The following is a 22,394-nucleotide window of genomic DNA, read 5'->3' on the forward strand; positions in this document are numbered from 1 at the left end:
TGCCGGCCACTCTGAATTAAGCGCTCCTGTTCACAGGCAGATGGTGCAAACCGTGCCCCTGGGGCTCAGGCAGGTCCAGAGAGAGGAGAGAGCAGAGAGCAGGCCCCGGCCTTTTCTTGTAGTACTCTTGCCCCTCCGCCCCTCCGTCCCCCCGCCCCCACCACCTCCGGGTGCAGTCGGACTCCCGAGCTTCGCATCGGATAAATCACTGCACCTCTTGGGAGCTCAGGGAATGAGGGCCTGGGCAGCCGGGCCAAGGGCACCAGGACTTTGTGAGTGGGGAAGGGAGTGGGAATCCTTTCAACTATGGCTGAGGCATTTGCGGGAAACAGTTCACTCCCCAATCCCCCTCGCTATCCCCCACAACTACTGAGCTTCCTCTCCCTCCTCCCGGCACCCCCTCTCCCCTCCCCGCCTCCTTCTCTCTCTGGTTCCTTTGCACACACCAGTCTTCTGCCTACAGGCCCTTCCTCTCCATCCTGGCCTACGAAACTCCTGCGCACCCCTCAAGAATCTGCTCTGTCCGGCTCCGGGAAGTCTTGCCACACTTTCCAGTGGCTTAGGGGGCCCCTCCCTGTTCATCCCCCTCCCGCCTGTTCTTCCCCCTCCCTCTTCTTCCCCCTCCCTCCTGTCTCTGGCTCATTTCATGTAGTTCCCATTTATTTGATTTCTTCTTGCACACCCTTTTCAATTTATGTTCTCTTGCTGTATTTTATGAATGCTCATTAAGCCACCTTAAATCCCATCTGGAATGACTTGGGAGGGGGCCAATGCTGCTGCCCTGTGACTCTTGAGAGTTTGATATAAGACGGCCACAGCCGCCAGCCGCAGCCCGCGTCCTGGGACTGGAAGATCTCATGATTAGCTCTCCTGGCTCTGCACCAGCTGCCTAAGAAACGTGAGCCTTCTCAAGCTGCCGCCATGAAATATCTGTCCATAAAGATGACTTTTATGGGGAGCCGTGCTGTGGTTCTGAAACGAGATTGACACCTTAGCTTGGTTCATGCATATAGCACTCCTGGGAATTATGTGGAAGAAAGGTCTGGCCATGGGGCCGGGGTCAGGGTCGGGGGAGGCAGGCGAGGTGGAGGTGCCCAGGGTGTGAAAACTGAGGAAGTGATGACTCTCAGGCTGTGCCAGAGCTGGGTGGACACTGCCTGGCCCCACGTGATGTCCCCCAGTGTGTCCCCTCCCTGCCTCCTGCTGTCTCATCCCAGATGAAGGCTCTCACTTCCACGCCAGGCTCTGCCTATCTCAGGATGAGACTGTCAACTCCGTCCACAGGAGATGCCACACGTGTTGTAAACAGATGTGACTGGCATAGAATATTCCCCAAGTCTGAGTTGTGTGGTTTTGAGTGACACATGTCCTGAATGGGACACTCCTATCCAATCCAGATCCTTCCATGCAGCCTCGCCTCCATGCCAGCAGATCTGCTGAGTTGTCTTTGCATTCTTGGTTTCCTATCTCCTGGATAGGATGGATGCCTGTCTGACACATGCATGTGTGCACACACGCACACATGCACACCCACCTCTGCAAAGCAAATACAAATACATGGGCTTAGGTGAATTGGAATCCATTCATTTGTCAGATATTTCTTAGGCATGTTCTCTATGCTGGGCACTGTCCCACACAATGAGGACATAGCAAGGAACAAAAAAGGGAAAAGTCCCGCCCTCATGGAGCTTATATTTTGGGGTAGGAGTCAGTCCATAGATACAAGCCTAAGGAATAAAATATGCCATATGCTAGGCAAGACTACATCAAGGAAGGGGTGGGAGTGTTGGGATGGAGCTGAAACTTCAAGAAGGACCAGCCAAGGAGGCCTAAAGGCATGAGGAAGTGAGCAGTAAGCCCACAGATGTCAGGACAGGAGATCCCACAAAGAGCTGGGGGTAGCAGGTATGTGGGGGCAGCAGGAGGCCAGTGGGTGGCCAGAGAGAGAGAGAACCCAGGATCACAGTGGGGACAAGGTGGGGGAACACAGTGGCCTGGTGGGTTGTAGGAAGGACTTTGGCTTTGACCATGATGCGATGCTGCTTGGGGAGGTTTAAAGCAGGGGCAGGGCGGGAGATGGGACCTGACTTTCGATTTAACAGGATCCCCCTGGCTGCCTCGAGGAGCGCAGGCCTCTGAGGGTCAGAACTGGACTGGGAGGCTGGTCAGCAGGCTCCTGCTGTCCTCTGTTGGGAGGTGACAGTGGCTAAGACTGGCGTGGAGGCAGCGAGGTGGTGGTAAGTGACAGATTCTGTGTGTGTGTGTGTGTGTGTATTTTTTTAAATTTTTTAATTTTTATTTATTTATTTTTGAGACGGAGTCTCGCTCTGTCACCCAGGCTGGAGTGCAAGATCTCGGCTCACTGCAACCTTCGCCTCCTGAGTTCAAGCAGTTCTCTTGCCTCAGGCTCCCAAGTATCTGGGATTATAGGCGCCTGCCACCATGCTCTGCTAATTTTTGTATTTTTAGTAGAGACAGGGTTTCACCACCTTGGCCAGGCTGGTCTCCAACTCCTGACCTCAGGTGATCCGCCCACCTCAGCCTCCTAAAATGTTGGGATTACAGGTGTGAGCCACCGCACCCAACCTAGATTCTGGGTATATTTGTATATATTTTGAGTGCAAAGCTGATGGGATTGACTGACAGGTGGGATGTATGGGAGTGGGAGAGAAGCCAAGGAAGAGCCAAGGCTGATTAGTTGGTTTATTTATTCGGGTAAAATTCACATAATGTTAATTTAACCATTTTAGAGTGTATTCAGAGGTATTTAGTACCTTCACAGTGTTGTTCCATCATCGCCTCTGTCTCATCCCCAAACATTTCCATCAGCCTGAAAGAAAAACTTTGTATGCATTAAACAGTCACTCCTTCTTCCCCCTCCCGGAGCCCCTGACAAGGATGAATCTGCTTTCTGTTTCTATGGATTTACCTATTCTGGTAAATCACTTAGCATAACGTCTTCAAATTTCAGCTATGTGGTAGCATGTGTCAATTTCCTTCCTTTTTAAGGCTGAATAATATTCCACTGTATGGCTAGACCACATTTGTTTAGTCATTCATCTATCCATGGAGATGGGTGTTGTTTCCATGTTTTAGCTACTGTGAATAGTGCTGCTATGAACATTCATGTACAAGTTTCTCTTTGAACACCTGTTTTTTTCCCTTTTATTTACTTATTTATTTATTTTGAGACAGGGTCTCTTTCTGTTGCACAGGCTGGGGTGCAGTAGCATGATCTCAGCTCACTGCAGCCTCCACCTCCCGACCCAAGTGATTCTTTTTTTTTTTTTTTTTTTTGAGTTTCGCTCCTGTTGCCCAGGCTGGAGTGCAATGGCACGATCTTGGCTCATCACAACCTCCGCCTCCCAGATTCAAGCGATTCTTCTGCTTCAGCCTCCCGAGTAGCTGGGATTACAGGCATGTGCCACCACTCCCAGCTAATTTTGTATTTTTAGTAGAGACGGGGGTTTCTCTAGGTTGGTCAGGCTGGTCTTGAACTCCTGACCTCAGGTGACCGGCCACTTCAGCCTCCCAAAGTGCTGGGATTACAGGCGTGAGCCATCGAGCCCAGCCCCCAGCTGATTCTTTTACCTCAGCCTCTTGAGAGCTGGAACCATGGACATGTGCCATCACACCTGGCTAGTTTTTTAATTTTTTGTACAGACAGAGTTTTGCCATGTTGCCCAGGCTGGTCTCGAACCCCTAGGCTCAAGTGATTGCCCTACCTCAGCCTCCCAAAGTGCTGGGGTTACAGGCTTGAGCCACTGTGCCTGGCCTGAACGCCTGTTTTCAATTCTTTGGGGTATGTATACACAGGAGTAAAACTGCAGGATGGTATAGTAATTCCATGCTTAACTTTGCGAGGAACGGCCAAGCTGTTCTCCACAGCAGCAGTACCATTTGATATTCCCATCAGTAAGGTACAAGGGTTCCTCTTTTTCCATATCCCCGCCAACACTTGCTATTGTCTGTGTGTGTTTTTTTAAATTATAGCCATCCTGGAGGGTGGGCGGTGGTATCTCATTGCGGGTTAGATTTGCAGTCCCTAATGACTAATGATGGTGAGCATCTTTTCATGTGCTTCTTGGCCATTTGTGGAGCCAAGGGGCTTAACCTGAGCAACCAGAGGAAGGATGGAGCGCAAAGAAGCAAGATGGGGAACGTGGAGAGAGAGGAGGTCGGTTTGACAGGCTGAGTTTGATGTCCCCAAATGGAGAGGTCCAACTGTTGGAGGCCTGTGAACCAGAGCGACTCCATGTTGAATAGGAGCTGTGTAAAATGAGGCTGAAACCTCCTGAGCTGCATTCCCAGACAGTTAAGGCACTCTAAGTCACAGGATGAGATAGGGGTCAGCACAAGATACAGGTCCTGAAGACCTTGCTGATAAAACAGGTTGCACTAAAGAAGCTGGCTAAAACCCACCAAAACCAAGATGACCACAACAGTGACCTCTGGTTGTCCTCACTGCTCCAATCCTATCAGCACCACGACAGTTTACAGACGCCATGGCAATGTCAGGAAGTTACCCTGTATGGTCTAAAAAGGGGAGGCATGAATAATCCATCCCTTGTTTAGTAGATCATCAAGAAATAACCATAAAAATAGGCAACCAGCAGCCCTTGGGGCTGCTCTGTCTATAGAGTAGCCATTATTTTATTCCGCGACATTTTTTTTTTTTTTGAGACGGAGTCTCGCTGTGTCGCCCAGGCTGGAGTGCAGTGGCGTGAACTTGGCTCACTGCAACATCCACCTCCCAGGTTTAAGTGATTCTCCTGCCTCAGCCCCCCAAGTAGCTGGGATTACAGGTGCCCGCCACCATACCTGGCTAATTTTTCTTTTTTTCTTGTTTTTTTGAGACGGAGTCTCACTCTGTTGGCCAAGCTGGAGTGCAGTGGCGCGATCTCGGTTCATGGCAACTTCCACCTCCCAGGTTCAAGCGATTCTCCTGCCTCAGCGTCCCGAGTAGCTGGGACTACAGGTGCATGCCACCATGCCCGGCTAATTTTTTGTATTTTTAGTAGAAACGGATTTCAACATGTTGGCCAGGCTGGTTTCACACTCCTGACCTCAGGTGAACTGCCCGCCTCGGTCTCCCAAAGTGCTGGGATTACAGGCATGAGCCACTGCCCCCGACCTAATTTTTGTATTTTTAGTAGAGATGGGGGTTTCACCATGTTGGCCAGGCTGGTCTCGAACCCCTGACCTCAGGTGATCCACCCACCTCGGCCTCCCAAAGTGCTGGGATTACAGGCGTGAACCACTGCGCCTGGCCAATTTTTTGTATTTTTAGTAGAGACGGGGTTTCACCATGTTGGCCAGGCTGGTCTTGAACTCCTGACCTCGTGATTCGCCTGCCTCGGCCTCCCAGAGTGCTGGGATGACAGGCATGAGCCACCGCGCCTGGCCTATTCCTCTACTTTCTTAATAAACTTGCTTTCACTTTATGGACTCGCCCTGAATTCTTTCTTGCATGAGATCCAAGAACCCTCTCTTGGGGTTTGCATCAGGACCCCCTTCCTGTAACACAACTGTGGTTGGCTGTGACTCAGGGGGTTCGGGGGAGGCCTGGGCTAGAGGTATGAACTTGGATGTGATCCACGAGGTGCAAGCGTGAGTCGGGCACACCCACAGTAGAGGCCGGCCCATGAGGAGGAAGATGGGGCAGGAGTGGGGAGAAGACCAGGTGCACGAGGCCCCTGGAGGCCCTGGAGGGAGTGTTTCAAGGAAGGGAGGGTGAGCACCTGGGTCCCATGCTCTGGTGATTGAGTACCACAGAGCTGACAGCTGACTTGGCAGAGCAAGGTGACCTTGACAAGGGCAGTTTGGGCTGCAAGCCTGCCTTGAGTGGGCTTTGCGAGAGGACAGGAAGTGTGTGAGTGGAAAGGGGAGAGACTGCTCTTCAGAGGCTTCGGGGCCTTTGCTGTCAAGGGAAGGAGGGAAATAAGATGGCATTTGAAAAAGGAGTGAGATGAAGAGAGTTTAAGATGTAAGCAGGGAGGACGGAGAGCTGACGGGATGCCTGACCGATGCCCTGGAGCCTGGGGGAGGGGCAGATGTGCTGTGGGGGTGGAGGAAGTTCTTAGCTTAAAAGGATGCACCAGCTCCGAGGGGAGTGGGGGAGGAAGATAGGGGTCTGAGGAGAGGGGAGGAGGTGGGAGGGGAGCGTGGGCCCAGGGGTGCAGCATGCTTGCCGGGAAGTGTTACAGTGGCCCATTTGAGGTTAGCTCAGGAATCGAGATGTTGAAAAGACAGCTGTGTCTTACGCACACATAATCTGCAGGGCGCAGCTATGTAACCGTAAGGACAATTGTTTACATTTGTAAACGGAACCCTTTAACGCCGTGGAAAAGCCACTGTGCGCCTAATTCATTCTAGAAGGCCTGTGTGCTACATCTGCCTAACTCAGGGTTTCTAACCTGGGCTCCCCGAGGGCCTCAGGCATATTTTCAACACCTTCAATTCCCTTACAAGAATAGTTTTGGGAGTTTCATGTCACTGATAACTTAAATGCTTGATGCTGGTCCACCCGGATGACTACATATGAGTGCACATTGCCCCGTGGGTTCGTGATCACACATGTCAGTGCACACTGCCATGTGGGTTGGTGGTCAGAGGTGTGAGTGCACACTGCCATGTGGGTTCATGGTCACAGTTGTGAGTGCACACTGCCATGTGGTTTCATGATCACAGGTGTGAGTGCACACTGCCATGTGGTTTCATGATCACAGGTGTGAGTGCACACTGCCATGTGGATTTGTGGTCACGCAGGTGTGAGTGCACACTGCCATGTGGGTTTGTGGTCACACAGGTGTGAGTGCACACTGCCATGAGGGTTCGTGGCCACAGGTGTGAGTGCACACTGCCATGTGGGTTTGTGGCCACAGGTGTGAGTGCACACTGCCATGTGGGTTCGTGGTCACAGGTGTGAGTGCACACTGCCATGTGGGTTCATGATCACAGGTGTGAGTGCACACTGCCATGTGGGTTCCTGGTCACACATGTGTGAGTGCACACTGCCACGTGGGTTCGTGGTCACAGGTGTTTGTGTTTGTCTCAGCAGAACAGAGGCAGGCTACTACGGGCAGATGCATTCTGGCCATGGTTCCAATGGAGAACCCCGGTGGAACAACCCACCAAACCCACTGTGCCACTGCTGAGTAATGGGGGACTTAGTTTCAGCAAAATGACATCATCACTTATGTTAATTTAGTGCTGTTTGAATTTTACTGGTCGTTTGTTTTGTGTTTAATTTGTATTGGCTTACAGTTCTGTAAGAACAACAATCATAGCTTTTGTGTTTATCTGTATTTAAGTAAATTATAAAGAATGAGGCTGGGCGCGGTGGCTCACGCCTATAATCCCAGCACTTTGGGAGGCCAAGGTGGGTGGATCACTTAAGGCCAGGAGTTCTAGACCAGCCTGGCCAACATGGTGAAACCCTATCTCTACTAAAAATACAAAAAAATTAGCTGGGCATGGTAGTGCACATCCGTAATCCTAGCTACTCGGGAGGCCGAGGTAGGATGATTGCTTGAACCCGGGAGGTGGAGATTGCAATGAGTGCCACTGCACTCCAGCCTGCGTGACAGAGCAAGACTCCATCTCACAAAAAGAAAAAAAAGAATGATTTACTCAACAATTGGTTCTGAGAAATTGGATATCTACATGCAAAATAATGAAGTTGAACCCTTACCTTACACCATAGACAAAAATTAACTTAAAATGGACCAAAGACCTAAACATAGAGCTAAAACTATAAAACTCTTAGAAGAAAACATAGGGGAAAAGCTGCATGACATTGGATTTTGCAATGACTTCTTGGTTTTGATACCAAAAGCACAGGCAACAAAAGAAAAAAAATAGATAAATGGAACTTTGTTAATATTAAATATTTTGTGCATCAACAGACACTTTTTTTTTTTTTCTGAGACAGGGTCCTGCTCTGTTACCCAGGCTGGAGTGCAGTGGCGTGATCTTGGCTCACTGCAACCTCCAGCTCCCAGGTTAAAGTGATTCTCTTGCCTCAGCCTCCTGAGTAGCACCACCACACCCGAGTAACTTTTGTATTTTTAATAGAGACGGGATTTTGCCATGTTGGCCAGGCTGGTCTTGAACTCCTGACCTCAGGTGATCCACCCGCCTCAGCCTCCCAAAGTGCTAGGATTACAGGTGTGAGCCACTGCACCCAGCCTGATAGGGAGTTAATATCCAAAATGTATAAGGAACTCCTACAACTCAACAATGAAAAACAAATGAATTAAAGAATGGGCAAAGGACTCGAATAGACATTTCTCCAAAGAAAAACATGAAAGCACATGAAAAGATGCCCAGCATCGCTAATCTTTAGGACACAAATCAAAACCACAGCCAGATACCACTTCACACCCAGTCAGATGCCTATAATAAAAAAAAAACACAGCACATGTTGGCATGGATGTGGAGACTTTGGTAACTGTGTGCCCTGCAGGGGAAAGTGTAAAATGATGAATTTGCTTTGGAAAATGGTATAGTGGTTCCTCAAATAATTAAACATAGAACTACCATATAATCCAGTAATTCCATTTCTGAGTATATACCTAAAACAATGGAAAGCAAGACGTTGAAGAGATTTGTACACCCATGTTCCTAGCAGCATTCTTCACAATAGGCGAGAGGTGGAAACTGTGCAGTTGTCCATTGACAGATGTATTAGTCAGTTTTCATGCTGCTGATAAACACATGCCTTAGATTGGTTAACTTTTTTTTTTTTTTTTTTTTTTTGAGATGGAATTTTGCTCTTGTTGCCCAGGCTGGAGTACAACAGCTCAATCTCGGCTCACTGCAACCTCTGCCTCCCGGGTTCAAGCAATTCTCCTGCCTCAACCTCCTGAGTAGCTGGGATTACAGGTGCCCGCCACCACGCCCAGCTAATTAAGACTGGTTAACTTATAAAGGAAAGAAGTTTAATTGACTCACAGTTCCACATGGCTGGGGAGGCCTCACAATCATGGTGGAAGGCAAGGAGGAGCAAAGTCATGTCTTACGTGGCGGCAAGGAAGAGAGAGAAATGAGAACAAAGCCAAAGGGGTTTCCCCTTATAAAACCATCAGATCTCATGAGACTTATTCAATACCACGAGAACAGCACAGAGGAAACTGCCCCCATGATTCAACTATTTCCTCATTGAGTCCCTCCCGCAAGTGGGAATTATGGGAGCTACAATTCACAATGAGATTTGGGTGGGGACACAGCCAAACCATATCAACAGATGAATGGCTAAGCAAAATGTGGCCTATCCATACAGTGGAATATTGCTCAGCCTTAAAAAGGAAGGAAATTCTGACACATGCTACGCGTGGATAGACATTCAGGATCTCGTGCTAAGTGCAACGAGCCAGTTATGAAAGGACAGATACTGTAGGATTCCACTTATAGGAGGTACCTGGAGTGAGATGCATAGAGTCAGAGAGTGGAATGGTGGGTGCCAGGGGCTGGGGGAGGGGCAAATGGGGGGTTAGTGTGGAGTTCTGGTTGGGAAGATGAAAAAGTTCTGGAGCTGAATGGTGGGGATGGTCACACAACAATGCACTTAATGTCGCTGGACTGTATACTTAAGAATGGCTAAAATGATAAATTTTATGATATACATATTTCACCACAATAAAAGTTAAAAAGAATAATTTAGATAAACCCTGGGAAGGTGTTCATCAAGGTTTCCAAAATGCCAGGTGGTCCTGGTCTTAGTCAGGTGTCTGGATGGAGAATGCTGGTGCCCCAGCTCCTCCTCTTGTCTGTGCCCACACGCAGTGCTGGGCCGGACACTTGTCTGTCCTGAGGGGAATGTGCAGCCTCTGGGCCTCCCTGGAGAGAACAGGTGAAGGAATGCCTGGGGCTCTCTCTGTGCCCTCCTTGGGAGGAAACGGGACCCAGGCGATCTTGGACAGAAGCAGGGTCCCGAGCGGGGGATCACTAGCTGCTTCCGTCCATCTCTCTTCGGCCCTCCTGTCTGCCAGCTGCACCTCTGCTCTCTTCCAAGGGGCAGCCCCCACCAGGGGCAGTTGTCCAGCTCTTGTGCCTGGGCCGGCACTGGCAAGTTCATTTCCATGGGCATAAGCAGTCTCCATTCTGGCTTGGCAGCAATAAACCTGGCACTGGATGTTGTCCTGGTCCATACATATGTGCCAATCGGTCCAGACTCCTAGAGCTCAACAAATGGTCCTGTGAGAGCCCGGCGCTGTGTGAGCCCGGGAAGGCAGTGCAGTGCAGTGGCCAGGTCATGTCACCCAGGCTAGGGCTTGGCCTTCTGGGGAGCACAGCGAGGGATGGCCTGCCCTAAGGAAGGCCCTCTCTGAGGTGGGGATGGTTTTCCAGGGTTCCCTGGGCTCTCAGGTGCTCCCTCCTCCCCTGTACCCCACTCTTCCATACCCCGGGGCTCATCCCTTCTCCACTTGGGTCCTTGTTCCACTGAAAATCTCCCCCTACTCTCCCATCTCATGGTTTTCTTCCTCCCCGCTGGCTCTGCCTTCCCTTCAACCAGCACCAATGCCAAAATCAGCACCAGGAGCTGCCATTCATATCGTCTCTACCATATGCCCATTTGAATCCTTATTGACAAGCTTGTGACCTTTGTCAAATTAGTGACCTATCTGAGCCTCAGTTTCCTTTCCTGTAAAATGGGCACATTAATACCTATTTTACAGATGGTCGTGAGATGGGTCGTGCCTGACACCATTTGGCGCTCAGCCAACTCTTGTTTGCTTCGTCGATTCTGCTGGGTTGCCTGGCATTTTGATTTATCTTTAATTCATACCTTTGAATCTGCTGTAAACTTGGCAGCCACATCACCCAGCTCGTTAGATTGCAGGTTGGGAAGCCTAATTAGGTTCTAAGGAGGTTAGAAATCTGTCCTCGGGGACAAGTTCTCAAGCTTTAGAATGTGGACTCATGACGTCATTTTGGTCCCTGGAGGCATTCTTCTCTAGCTGTATGTGGGAAGCTCTGTGTTCCAGATTGTGAGGCTGCCAGGCAACAAAGTTTCCCAAGTCTCAAGGAGCCATGTTGTGAGTGTTTGACAGCCAGGTCTTGGAAAGGAAGGCCAACATGCCCTGGGCCGATCAGACTCCATCATGTTGACTCCTGGGAGGCACATTTTTGAGAAACAATTAGGAACCAGGAAGCATTCTGAGGAGGAAAGCCAGGATGAAGAAGACTCAGATAAAAAAGTCATCCCACCAGGTCTGGATGCAGTGTGACTGTATCAGTCAGCTTTTGCTGGGTTATGCCAAGTAACAAACAGGTACCAAACTCAGTGGCTTATAATAATTATAATAAAAAGGGTTGTTCTTATTAATGTTGCACATTGCCTGCAGTAGGTGTGAGCCTGTTCTATGTTTTTTTCATTCTAGGATTCAGGCTGAAAGATCAGCTATGAAATTGCTGGTTTTGAGGCACAGGAAAAAGAGTGATGGCAGAACTGAGAAATGACTTTAAAGCCTCTGCTCAGAAGTGGCTTATATCCCTCTGTTCACATTTTATTGGCCACAGAGAATCACATGATCAAATATGTCTTCAGACTTGATGGGCTTAGGGAGATACCATGCTCCCACAGGGAGGGGTGGTAACTATTTGGCCAGCACAGAGTAGATACCAACAGTTATTAAACTGTTTGTTGAATGAATGAATAGATGAATTCTCTGATCCTGGAAGGATTTAAATAAAGAACGGATGACCATTTGTATTACTTATCTATTGCTACATAACAAATTATTAAAAAACAGTCTGGGTGTGGTGGCTCACACCTGTAATCCCAGCACTTTGGGAGACTGAGGTGGGAGGATGGCTTGAGCTCAGGAGTTCGAGACGAGCCTGGGCAATGGAGCAAGACCTCATCTCTATTAAAAAAATTTGTTAAAAAACTTAGTGGCTTAAAGCAACAATAAACATTTATTATCTCACATAGTTTCTGTGGGGCAGTAATTCTGGAATGGTTTGCTTAGCAGGATGGCTCAGATTTGAGGTTTCTCATGAGATTGTAGCCAAGTTATTGATCAGAGCTGCAGCCATTTATAGGCTCCACTGCCAAAAGGCTCTGATTCTGGGATGAGTCACTGACATAGACGGGGAATTGGGACTGGCTGTTAGCAGGAGGCCTCAGTTCCTCACCATGTGGCTTATCCACAGGGCTGCTTGAGTGTCCTCACAATATGGCAGCTGAATTCCTCCAGAGCAAGTAATCTTGGAAAGAACAAGACAGAAACCACAATGTCTTTAAAGCTTCAGAAGCCACACACTATCGTTTCTACAATATCTTACTGGCTACACAGGTCTTCCCTATTCGATGTGGGAAGGGACTAAATAAAGGTGTAAATAGCAGGAGGGGATATGATATGGGGCCATGTAGGAGGCAATCTATCATAGCTCACCCTCTGGCCCCCAATAAATTATATCCTTTCCACATGTAAATACTCTTACCTCCTCCCACAGCCTCCAAAAGTCTCATCTTATTAAAGCTCAAAGTCCAGAATCTCATCATCTAAATCAGGTTCAGATGAGGCTTCTAGGGTAAGGCTCCTCAAGTATAGCTCTTGAGAATAGTTTTGCTTGATCTGAAGACATGTGAACTAAAAGAGGCAGTTATCTGTATCTCTGTATCTCTGTACCCTGCAACATACAACAGTGTGAGAAGCATAAGATAACCATTATAGACATTCCCAATTCAAGAAGAGAGGCACATAGAGCTGGTTGTGGTGGTGTGTGCCTGTAGACCCAGCAACTCGGGAGGCAGAGGCAGGAGGACCACTTAAGTCCAGGAGTTCAAGGCCAGCCTGGGCAATATAGTGAGGCCCTGTTTAGAAAAAAATAAAAGGAGGCACACAGGAGTCACTAGCACATAGCAATTCTTAAATCTAGCAGACTGCACATTGGAAGTCACTTCATTAGGACTCAAGGGCTGGAAATAATTCTCCTTGGCTCTTGGCTCTGCCCTAGGGACTGTTGGCTTTGTCTAGAAGCTGAGTCATCTTTTCTTTTTCATGAAAGGTGGCTTATCTTAGCAGATTATTGGTTTTCTTAGCTTTCTTCTTACCTATAGAAAAGAAGTCCAAAGTCTTCTTTTTATTTTGTATTGTGTCTGTTTCTTTCAGTCCAAACTAGCAGTGCTTCTGCCAATACAATTCTTGTAAAGCCCTTTTGGGTCCCCTATGAATCTTTTTGAGGTTTGCTCTATTTAACAAGTCTCTTTGAGATAAGCCTGTCTCTACCTTGGCATTCTGCTGACACTGCTGAGGAATATCTTTAAACTTCTTAGGAACCTTATTATGAATGATTCTCTGAAGCACCCTTTACATTTTCTGAAGATATAATACAAGAGTTTATAATCACTCTTCTAGCTTCATCGTTAGACTATGTTTTCCTGATATTGTCCTGGATTTGGTCTTTTCCCAGAAACTATTTCTTAAATTTAGCATTGTTTGCCATCTGTAGAAAATGGGAATTTTCAGAACCAGAAAGTCCTGGCACCTTTATGTTGAACAGTTCTTCCTTTAGCTTATTTCTCTCCTATCTCATTTTACTAAAACAGGCAAGAAGAAGTGAAGTGGCACTTCCAATACTCTGCCTGGAAATCTGCCTAACAAGATCACCCAGCCCATTAAGTACATTTTCTACTTTCCACATTACTACAGATAACAGTGCTGCTAAACTTTCAGACACTATAACAATAATTTTCTCTCCTCCAGTTTCCAATAATACTTTCTCCATTTTCCTTGAAGTCTTCACCTGCAACACCCTCTAAGGCCACTTGGCTTCAATTAACAGTTGAAGTTCCTGGCCGAGCACAGTGGTCCATGCTTGTAATCCCAGCACATTTGGAGGCCGAGGCAGGAGGATCATCTGAGCCCAGGAGTTTGAGACCAGCTTGGGCAACATAGTGAGACCTCAACTCCACAAAGAAAAAAATGAGGCAGAAGGGTTGCTTGAACCTGGAAGGTCAAGGCTGCAATGAGCCGTGATCATGCCACTGCACTCCTCTCTGGGTGACAGGAGTGGAAACCTTGTTTCAAAGAAACAAACAACAAGAAACAGGTGAAGTTCTGGCTAGATACCAGAATTGCTTGACTCTTTTGTGCACCAATTTCTCCCCCTTCCTCAAGCCCATTTCCTACTTAGGGCATTGAAGTGTTCTTTTCTTTTTGTCTGTAATATCTTCCAGATATCTTCATGGCCTACTGCTCTCCTTAATTCAGGTACCACTTAAATGTCACCTCTTCAGAGAAGCCATCTGTGACAATCTAATATAGGGTCCCAGGCTGGGCGCCATGGCCCATGCCTGTAATCCAACACTTTGGGAGGCCGAGGCGTGCGGATTGCCTGAGCTCAGGAGTTGGAGACCACCTTGGGCAACATGGTGAAACCCCATCTCTACTAAAATACAAACAATTAGCCGGGTGTGGTGGCGCATGCCTATAATCCCAGCTACTCGGGAGGCTGAGGCAGGAGAATCACTTGAGCCCGGGAGGCGGAGGTTGCAGTGAGCCGAGATTGTGCCATTGCACTCCAGCCGGGGCGACAGAGCGAGACTCTGTCTCAAAAAAATTTTTAAAAAAAAGGGTCCCCATTCTCTATACACTGACTCTGCTTTATTTTTCTTTTTCTTTTTTTTTTTTTTTCTTTTTTATTGATCATTCTTGGGTGTTTCTCGCAGAGGGGGATTTGGCAGGGTCACAGGACAATAGTGGAGGGAAGGTCAGCAGATAAACAAGTGAACAAAGTTCTCTGGTTTTCCTAGGCAGAGGACCCTGCGGCCTTCCGCAGTGTTTGTGTCCCTGGGTACTTGAGATTAAGGAGTGGTGATGACTCTTAACGAACATGCTGCCTTCAAGCATCTGTTTAACAAAGCACATCTTGCACCGCCCTTAATCCATTCAACCCTGAGTGGATACAGCACATGTTTCAGAGAGCACAGGGTTGGGGGTAAGGTCACAGATCAACAGGATCCCAAGGCAGAAGAATTTTTCTTAGTACAGAACAAAATGAAAAGTCTCCCATGTCTACCTCTTTCTACACAGACACAGCAACCATCCGATTTCTCAATCTTTTCCCCACCTTTCCCCCATTTCTATTCCACAAAACCGCCATTGTCTTCATGGCCCGTTCTCAATGAGCTGTTGAGTACACCTCCCAGATGGGGTGGTGGCCGGGCAGAGGAGCTCCTCACTTCCCAGTAGGGGCGGCCGGGCAGAAGCGCCCCTCACCTCCCAGACGGGGCAGCTGGCCGGGTGGGGGGCTGACCCCCCCCACCTCCCTCCTGGGCGGGGCAGCTGGCCGGGCGGGGGGCTGACCCCCCACCTCCCTCCCGGACAGGGCGGCTGGCCGGGCAGAGGGGCTCCTCACTTCCCAGTAGGGGCGGCCGGGCAGAGGCGCCCCTCACCTCCCCGACGGGGCAGCTGGCCCGGCGGGGGGCTGACCCCCCCACCTCCCTCCCGGAGGGGGCGGCTGGCCGGGCAGAGGGGCTCCTCACTTCCCGGTAGGGGCGGCCGGGCAGAGGCGCCCCTCACCTCCCGGACAGGGCGGCTGGCCGGGCGGGGGGCTGACCCCCCCACCTCCCTCCCGGATGGGGCGGCTGGCCGGGCGGGGGGCTGACCCCCCACCTCCCTCCCGGATGGGGCGGCTGGCCAGGCGGGGGGCTGACCCCCCCACCTCCCTCCCAGACGGGGCGGCTGGCCGGGCGGGGGGCTGATCCCCCCACCTCCCTCCCGGACGGGGCGGCTGGCCGGGCGGGGGGCTGACCCCCCCACCTCCCTCCCGGACGGGGGGGCTGGCCGGGCAGAGGGGCTCCTCACTTCCCAGAAGGGGCGGCCGGGCAGAGGCGCCCCTCACCTCCCGGATGGGGCGGCTGGCCAGGCGGGGGGCTAACCCCCCCACCTCCCTCCCGGACGGGGTGGCTGGCCGGGCCGGGGGCTGACCCCCCCACCTCCCTCCCAGACAGAGTGGCTGGCCGGGCAGAGGGGCTCCTCACTTCCCAGTAGGGGCGGCCGGGCAGAGGCGCCCCCCCCACCTCCTGGACAGGGCGGCTGGCCGGGCAGGGGGCTGATCCGCCCACCTCCCTCCCGGACGGGGCGGCTGGCCGGGCGGGGGGCTGACCCCCCCACCTCCCTCCCGGATGGGGCGGCTGGCCGGGAGGGGGGCTGACCCCCCCACCTCCCTCCCGGACGGGGCGGCTGGCCGGGCAGAGGGGCTCCTCACTTCCCAGTAGGGGCGGCCGGGCAGAGGCACCCCTCGCCTCCCGGACGGGGCGGCTGGCCAGGCGGGGGGCTGACCCCCCCACCTCCCTCCCGGACGAGGCGGCTGGCCGGGCAGAGGGGCACCTCACTTCCCGGTAGGGGCGGCTGGGCAGAGGCTGGGCAGAGGCAGAGTCTCTATACACTGACTCTGCTTTATTTTTCTTCATAGTACTTTTCACCACCTGACATTATATTATATATCTATTTGTTTACTATCTCTCACTACATTAGAATTCAAGCTCACATGGGCAGAGGTCCTGTCTGTTTTATTCGTAGCTGCAGTCCTAGTGCCTGGAAGAATTCCTGGCATGTCACAGTTGTCCAATAAATGTTTGTTGAATGAAGGCATTAAGCAGCCTCTGAAGAGGCAGCCAGCATAGGTAGATGAGGCTCACGCTGGGATTCAGAGGGGATTCTCCGAAGGCATCCAAGGAAGAAGTTTTTGGAAATAACAGGCAACAGGATACACACAGGTTCAGGAGCAGGATATCGATGGCAGATCTCGGAGTCAAAACAGGATCTGCCCTGCCACGTCTGGCCTTTTGTTTTTCCTGAAGAGGTGAAACCTTGAGCAGGTTAGGAGATCTGAGCCTTTTTCCTGAGGTAGCTGATAAGCGGGTATTTCCTTTTTCTTTTTTTTTGAGATGAAGTTTTCACTCTTGTTGCCCAGGCTGGAGTGCAATGGTGCGATCTTGGCTCACTGCAACTTCTACCTCCCGGGTTCATGCGATTCTCCTGCCTAAGCCTCCCGAGTAGCTGGGATTACAGGCATGAGCCACCACGCCTGGCTAATTTTGTATTTTTAGTAGAGACAGGGTTTCTCCATGTTGGTCAGGCTGGTCTCGAACTCCCGACCTCAGGTGATCCACCCACCTCGGCCTCCCAAAGTGCTGGGATTGCAGGCGTGAGCCACCCGTCCAGCCTTCCTTTTTCAAAATAGCACACTGGTGCCCACTTGGCCTGTGATTCAGCCTAAGCAGGATTTGTGGACACAGGGAGCTTTAGGAGGCAGGGGTTGGTCACAGATTAGGGATGGAGTCCATGCACAAACGTCTTCAGTCCCATGGAACTGGGTATATGGGTTAGGGCCACAGAATATGGCAAAGACAGTTTTGTTTGTTTGTTTGTTTTTTGAGACAGTCTTGCTCTGTCGCCCAGGCTGGAGTGGTGCGATCTCGGCTCACTGCAACCTCCGCCTCCTGGGTTCAAGCAATTCTCCTGCCTCAGCCTCCCGGGTAGCTGGGACTACAGGTGTGTGCCACCATGCCTGGCTAATTTTTTGTATTTTTAGTAGAGACGGGGTTTCACTATGTTGGCCAGGCTGGTCTCAAACTCCTGACCTCGTGATCCACCCGCCTTGGCCTCTCGAAGTGCTGGGATTACAGGCGTGAGCCACCACGCCCGGCCAAAGACAGGTTTTATATGGAAAGATGGAAGTGGGAAATTGAGGTGGCGGAAGCTTCAAGAGTATGTGTAGAGAAGGGTCCATGGAGGAGGTGAGGGCAGATCCCCCTCAGCAGACAGACCTGGTTAGACTCAGCTCTGCAAAACATGACCTGAGCTGCTGAGAGGCTACTTCAGCCTTTATTTATTCCACTCAGTGTGAATATTCATACATCTCACTGTGAAAATACTAATATGTTTGATCGCAGGGTAGTGCCCCAGGCCCACCGGGGGCTGTTATATAATGCACAGTGTGTATGCATCACATTCTCTTTCTAAAATGTGAAGAAATCAGATTTCTGAAACACATCTGGCCCCAGGGCTTTTTGAGAAAGTCAGTGGATCTATAAAAACACTAACCCCAGGGGTGCTACAGAATTACACTAGAAAATATGTATCTGGTGCCAAGCACAGGCTTCGCACACAGTAGGTGCTCAATAATTGCAACCTGTTACTGTTTATTCACACCTTGATTTCTAGGAGATACACATGTATGGAAATGTATAAGTTTTGTACTTCTTTTGCTAAATTTATTCTGAAATTTTAAATTCTTTTTGATACTATTGTAAATGAAGTTTCTTTTTAAATTTCTTTTTTTTTTTTTTTTTTCGAGTCTCACTTTGTCACCCAGGCTGGAGTGCAATGGTGTGATGTCAGCTCACTGCAACCTCCGCCTCCCGGGTTTAACCAATTCTCCTGTCTTAGCCTCCTGAGTAGCTGGGACTACAGGCGCCCGCAACCACATCCAGCTAATTTTTTTTTTTTTTTTTTAATTTTAGTAGAGGTGGTTGCCCAGGCTGGTCTTGAACTCCTGAGCTCAGGCAATCCACCTGCTTAGGCCTTCAAAAGCGTTAGGATTACAGGCGTGAGCCACCATGCCTGGCCTTTAAATTTCATTTTGTAATGTCCACTGCAAGTATATAGAAATACAATTGGCTTATATACATATTTTTTATTTTTAGAAATGGGGGTCTCACTGTGTTGTTACCCAGGCTGATCTGGAACTCCTGGCCTTAAGCAATCCTGCCTCAGCCTCCCTCAGCTGGGATTACAGACGCGGCCCACTGTGCCTGGCTTGGTTCTTATATATTGATCATGTATCCTGCAACTGTGCTGAACTTGTTTATTAATTCTAGTAACGTTTTTTAGTGGATTCCTTTTTTTTTTTTTTTTTTGAGACAGATTTTCACTCTTTCACCTAGGCTGGAGTGAAATGGTGTGATCTTGGCTCACTGCAACCTCAGCCCCCAGGTTCAAGTGATTCTCCTGCCTCAGCCTCCCGAGTAGCTGGGATTATAGATGCCTGCCACCATGCCTGGCTAATTTTTATATTTTCAGTAGAGACACATTTCACCATGTTGGCCAGCCTGGTCTCGAACTCCTGACTTCAGGTGATCCACCCGCCTTGGCTTCTCAAAGTGCTGGGATTACAAGGGTGAGCCACCGCGCCCGGCCTAATGGATTTCTTAGGCTTAAAAAATATACAAGATCATGTCATCTGCAAATAGAGATAGTTTTATTTCTTTTTTTCTGTATATATATGCCTTTTATTTCATTTTTTCTCAAACCACTATACCACCAAGGATTTTAATTTCATTTTCTTGTCTAATTGCCCTGGTTAGAACTCCAGTACAATACTGAATTGGAGTGGTCGAGGCAGGCATTCTTGCCTTGTTCCTGATCTTAGGGAGAAAGCTTTCCGTCTTTCACCATTAAATGTTAGTTTAGCAACATGGCGAAACCTCATCCCTACAAAAAATGCAAACGATAAGCTGGCATGGTGGTGCTCACCTGCAGTCCCAGGTACTCGGGAGGCTGAGATGGGAGAATAACCTGAGTGTGGCAGGTGGAGGCTGCAGTGAGCTGTGATCGCGTCACTGCACTCCAGCCTGGGTGACAGAGTGAGACCCTGTCTCGAAAAAACAAAAACAAGCTGGGTGCGGTGGCTCATGCCTGTAATCCTAGCACTTTGGCAGGCCGAGGCGGGCAGATCACCTGAGGTCAGGAGTTCAAGACCAGCCTGACCAACACAGAGAAACCCCGTCTCTACTGAAAATACAAAATTAGCCAGGCGTGGTGGCACATGCCTGTAATCCCAGCTACTCGGGAGGCTGAGGCAGGAGAATCGCTTGAACCTGGGAGGCAGAGGTTTCGGTGAGCCAAGATCATGCCATTGCACTCCAGCTTGGGCAACAAGAGCAAAACTCCGTCTCAAAAACAAAACAAAACAAAACAAAAAAAAACCCAAAGTGATGTTAGCTGTGGATTTTTCATAGATCTCCTTTATTAGGTTGAAGACACTCCCTTTTATTTTTAGTTTGTTCAATGCCTTTTTCATGAAGGGGTGGTAATTTGGTCAATGAGTTTTTCTGTGTCTATTGGGATGATCGTGGGTTTTTGTCCTTTATTTTATTGAAAGGGTGACTTGCATTAATTAATGTTCAGATGTTAAAACAACCTTTCATCACGTGGTCATGATATATAATCCTTTTTATATGTTTCTTTCTTTTTTTTTTTTAGACAGGGTCTTGCTCTGTTGCCCAGGCTGGAGTGCCTTGGCATGATCACAGCTCACTGCAACCTCGACCTACCGGCTCAAGCAATTCTCACACCTCAGCCTCCCAAGTAGCTGGGGCTACAGGCGTGCGCCACAATGCCTGGTTAATTTTTTAAATTTTGTAGAGACAGGGTCTCACTATATTACCCAGGCTGGTCTTGAACTCCTGGGTTCAAGAGATTCTCCTGCCTCAGCCTCCCAAAGTGCTGGAATTACAGGCATGAGCCACCACACCTGGCCCCTTCTATATGTTGCTGGATTTGTTTTGCTAGTATTTTGTGGAGAATTTTCACATCTGTATTTACAAGAAATATCGGTCTGTAGCTCTCATTTCTTACGGTGTCTTTGTCTAGTTTTGGTATCAGGGTAATACTGGCCTCAGACTGAGTTGGTAAGTGTTCTTTCTTCTTTTACATTTTGGCAGAGTTTGTGAAGAGTTGGTAGTAATTCTTTAAATGTTTGGTGGAATTCACCAACGCAGCCTTCTTGGCCTGGGCTTTCCTTTGTGGATAGTTTTCTTATTATCAATCCAATCTTTTTACTTGTCATAAATGTATTCAGGTTTTCTGTTTCTTCTAGAGTCAGTTTCTATAGTTTCTGTCTTTCTAGGACAGGGGTGTCCAATCTTTTGGCTTTCCTGATCCACACAGGAAGAAGAAGAATCGTCTTGGGGCACACATAAAACACACTAACATTGACGATAGCTAATGAGCTAAAAAAAAATGGCAAAGAAATCTCATAATGTTTTAAGAAAGCTTACAAATTTGTGTTGGGCCGCAGATTGGACAAGCTTGTTCTAGGATTTGTTCATTTCACCTAAGTTACTAATTTGCCGGTGTACCATTTATATTTATTTGAAAGAGCCCCTTACACTCTAGCTGCTGATGGCTCCTCCTTGAATCTCTCTCCTTTTGATTTTCATGATGTGCTTTCTTAATAGTCTTGTGACTTTGGCCTCATTAGAATGGGGACGATGAGAGGGCTCCCCCGTTGAGTGCTCGTCAGGGTCAGATGAGCGGTGCCTGGGACGTGTGGAGTGTGGCGCCTGGCTCTGGGGAAGCACTAAGCGCCTGCTCGCTCTCGTCCTCACCCTCCCGGCTGCCTCCAGCTCTGGCTACTCACCCTCGGCCTCAGCAGCCATTCTTCAGGCCAGTGACTTTCAGCTGGGGATGATTTTACCTCCCTGGGGACTTCTGGCCATATTTGGAGACATCTTTGGTGTCACCACCAAGGGCATGCGATTGACTACCAGCAGGAAGAGCCCCAGACACTGCTAAACTCCCCGCAATGCACACAGCATCCCCCCACAGCAAAGATTTATCTGGCGCCAAATGGTAGTGCTGAAGTCTCTATGGAAACAGCTCTCCATGATTGTTGTAGAAAGAGTAGAAAATATAGTTAAGCCAAAAAAAAGAAAGAAAGAAAAAAGAAAAAGAAGAAAAATCTCTTATAATCTTGCCACATTGAAAGAACGTCTGTTAGGAAGGAGTATTTTTTATTTTAGAAATAGGAGTGTTTTAAGAATATTCTGGCTCCTTTGAGTTTCCTCCCAGCGATGTCACCTGCTCGTGGTGTGACACAATATGTGCGGTGCTGGTTCAGGTCTCGGCCAGTCTGTAGATGGTCTCTCCCTCCTTCTTGATGAAGAGCAGAGGCAGTCCCTAGAAGGTGGGCTTAGTCAGGTGAGGGTGAGCAGGGCCCCTGGTTTGTCTGTAGTGTAGCTTGGCGTCTTTCCATTGAACTCCGTGTGCATCTAGATGTGTGTGCCCAAGGATGTCCCCGAGTCACCACCCAGCTGGAACGTAGACCAGTACGTTCGATTCTGTAGCCTGGTTAGTTACGGGAAAGAATACAACTTGGGTTCATTTTGGCAGGCCCACTTGGGTTGCATTGTTTGATTATGTAGTAGGTCCCAAATGTTTTTCTGGGGCCAAGGGCAGCCCAGGCAGGGCACGTGCCCTTGCTGCAGCCAAACACAGACATCATTTGTCCCCTCAGCATTTGTCACACCTTGATCTCACACGTCTCCCTTGTAAAGCTCTGTCTCTTGTGTGCTCAGGCGAGACCCGGGGCTCAGATGACATCTCCCGGAGGAGACACTGGCTTAGCCTGGGCTGTCCTTGGAAAGGTAGCAG

At 49.3% G+C, this 22,394-nt stretch overlaps 1 long non-coding RNA gene across 1 annotated transcript; it reads right to left on the minus strand.

The window, feature by feature from the left end:
• Nucleotides 1-691: 691 nt before the first annotated feature.
• LOC107967344 (uncharacterized) lies at nucleotides 692-10,889 on the minus strand. Its single transcript, XR_008537912.2, has 4 exons — nucleotides 10,790-10,889; nucleotides 8,956-9,018; nucleotides 2,775-2,830; nucleotides 692-1,536 (listed from the first exon to the last, which is right to left on the minus strand). It is a non-coding gene; the product is annotated as an uncharacterized LOC107967344 (long non-coding RNA).
• Between the last annotated feature and the right edge of the window lie 11,505 nt (nucleotides 10,890-22,394).

Source organism: Pan troglodytes, chromosome 9, assembly GCF_028858775.2.
Source record: "Pan troglodytes isolate AG18354 chromosome 9, NHGRI_mPanTro3-v2.0_pri, whole genome shotgun sequence".
Taxonomy (NCBI): domain Eukaryota; kingdom Metazoa; phylum Chordata; class Mammalia; order Primates; family Hominidae; genus Pan; species Pan troglodytes.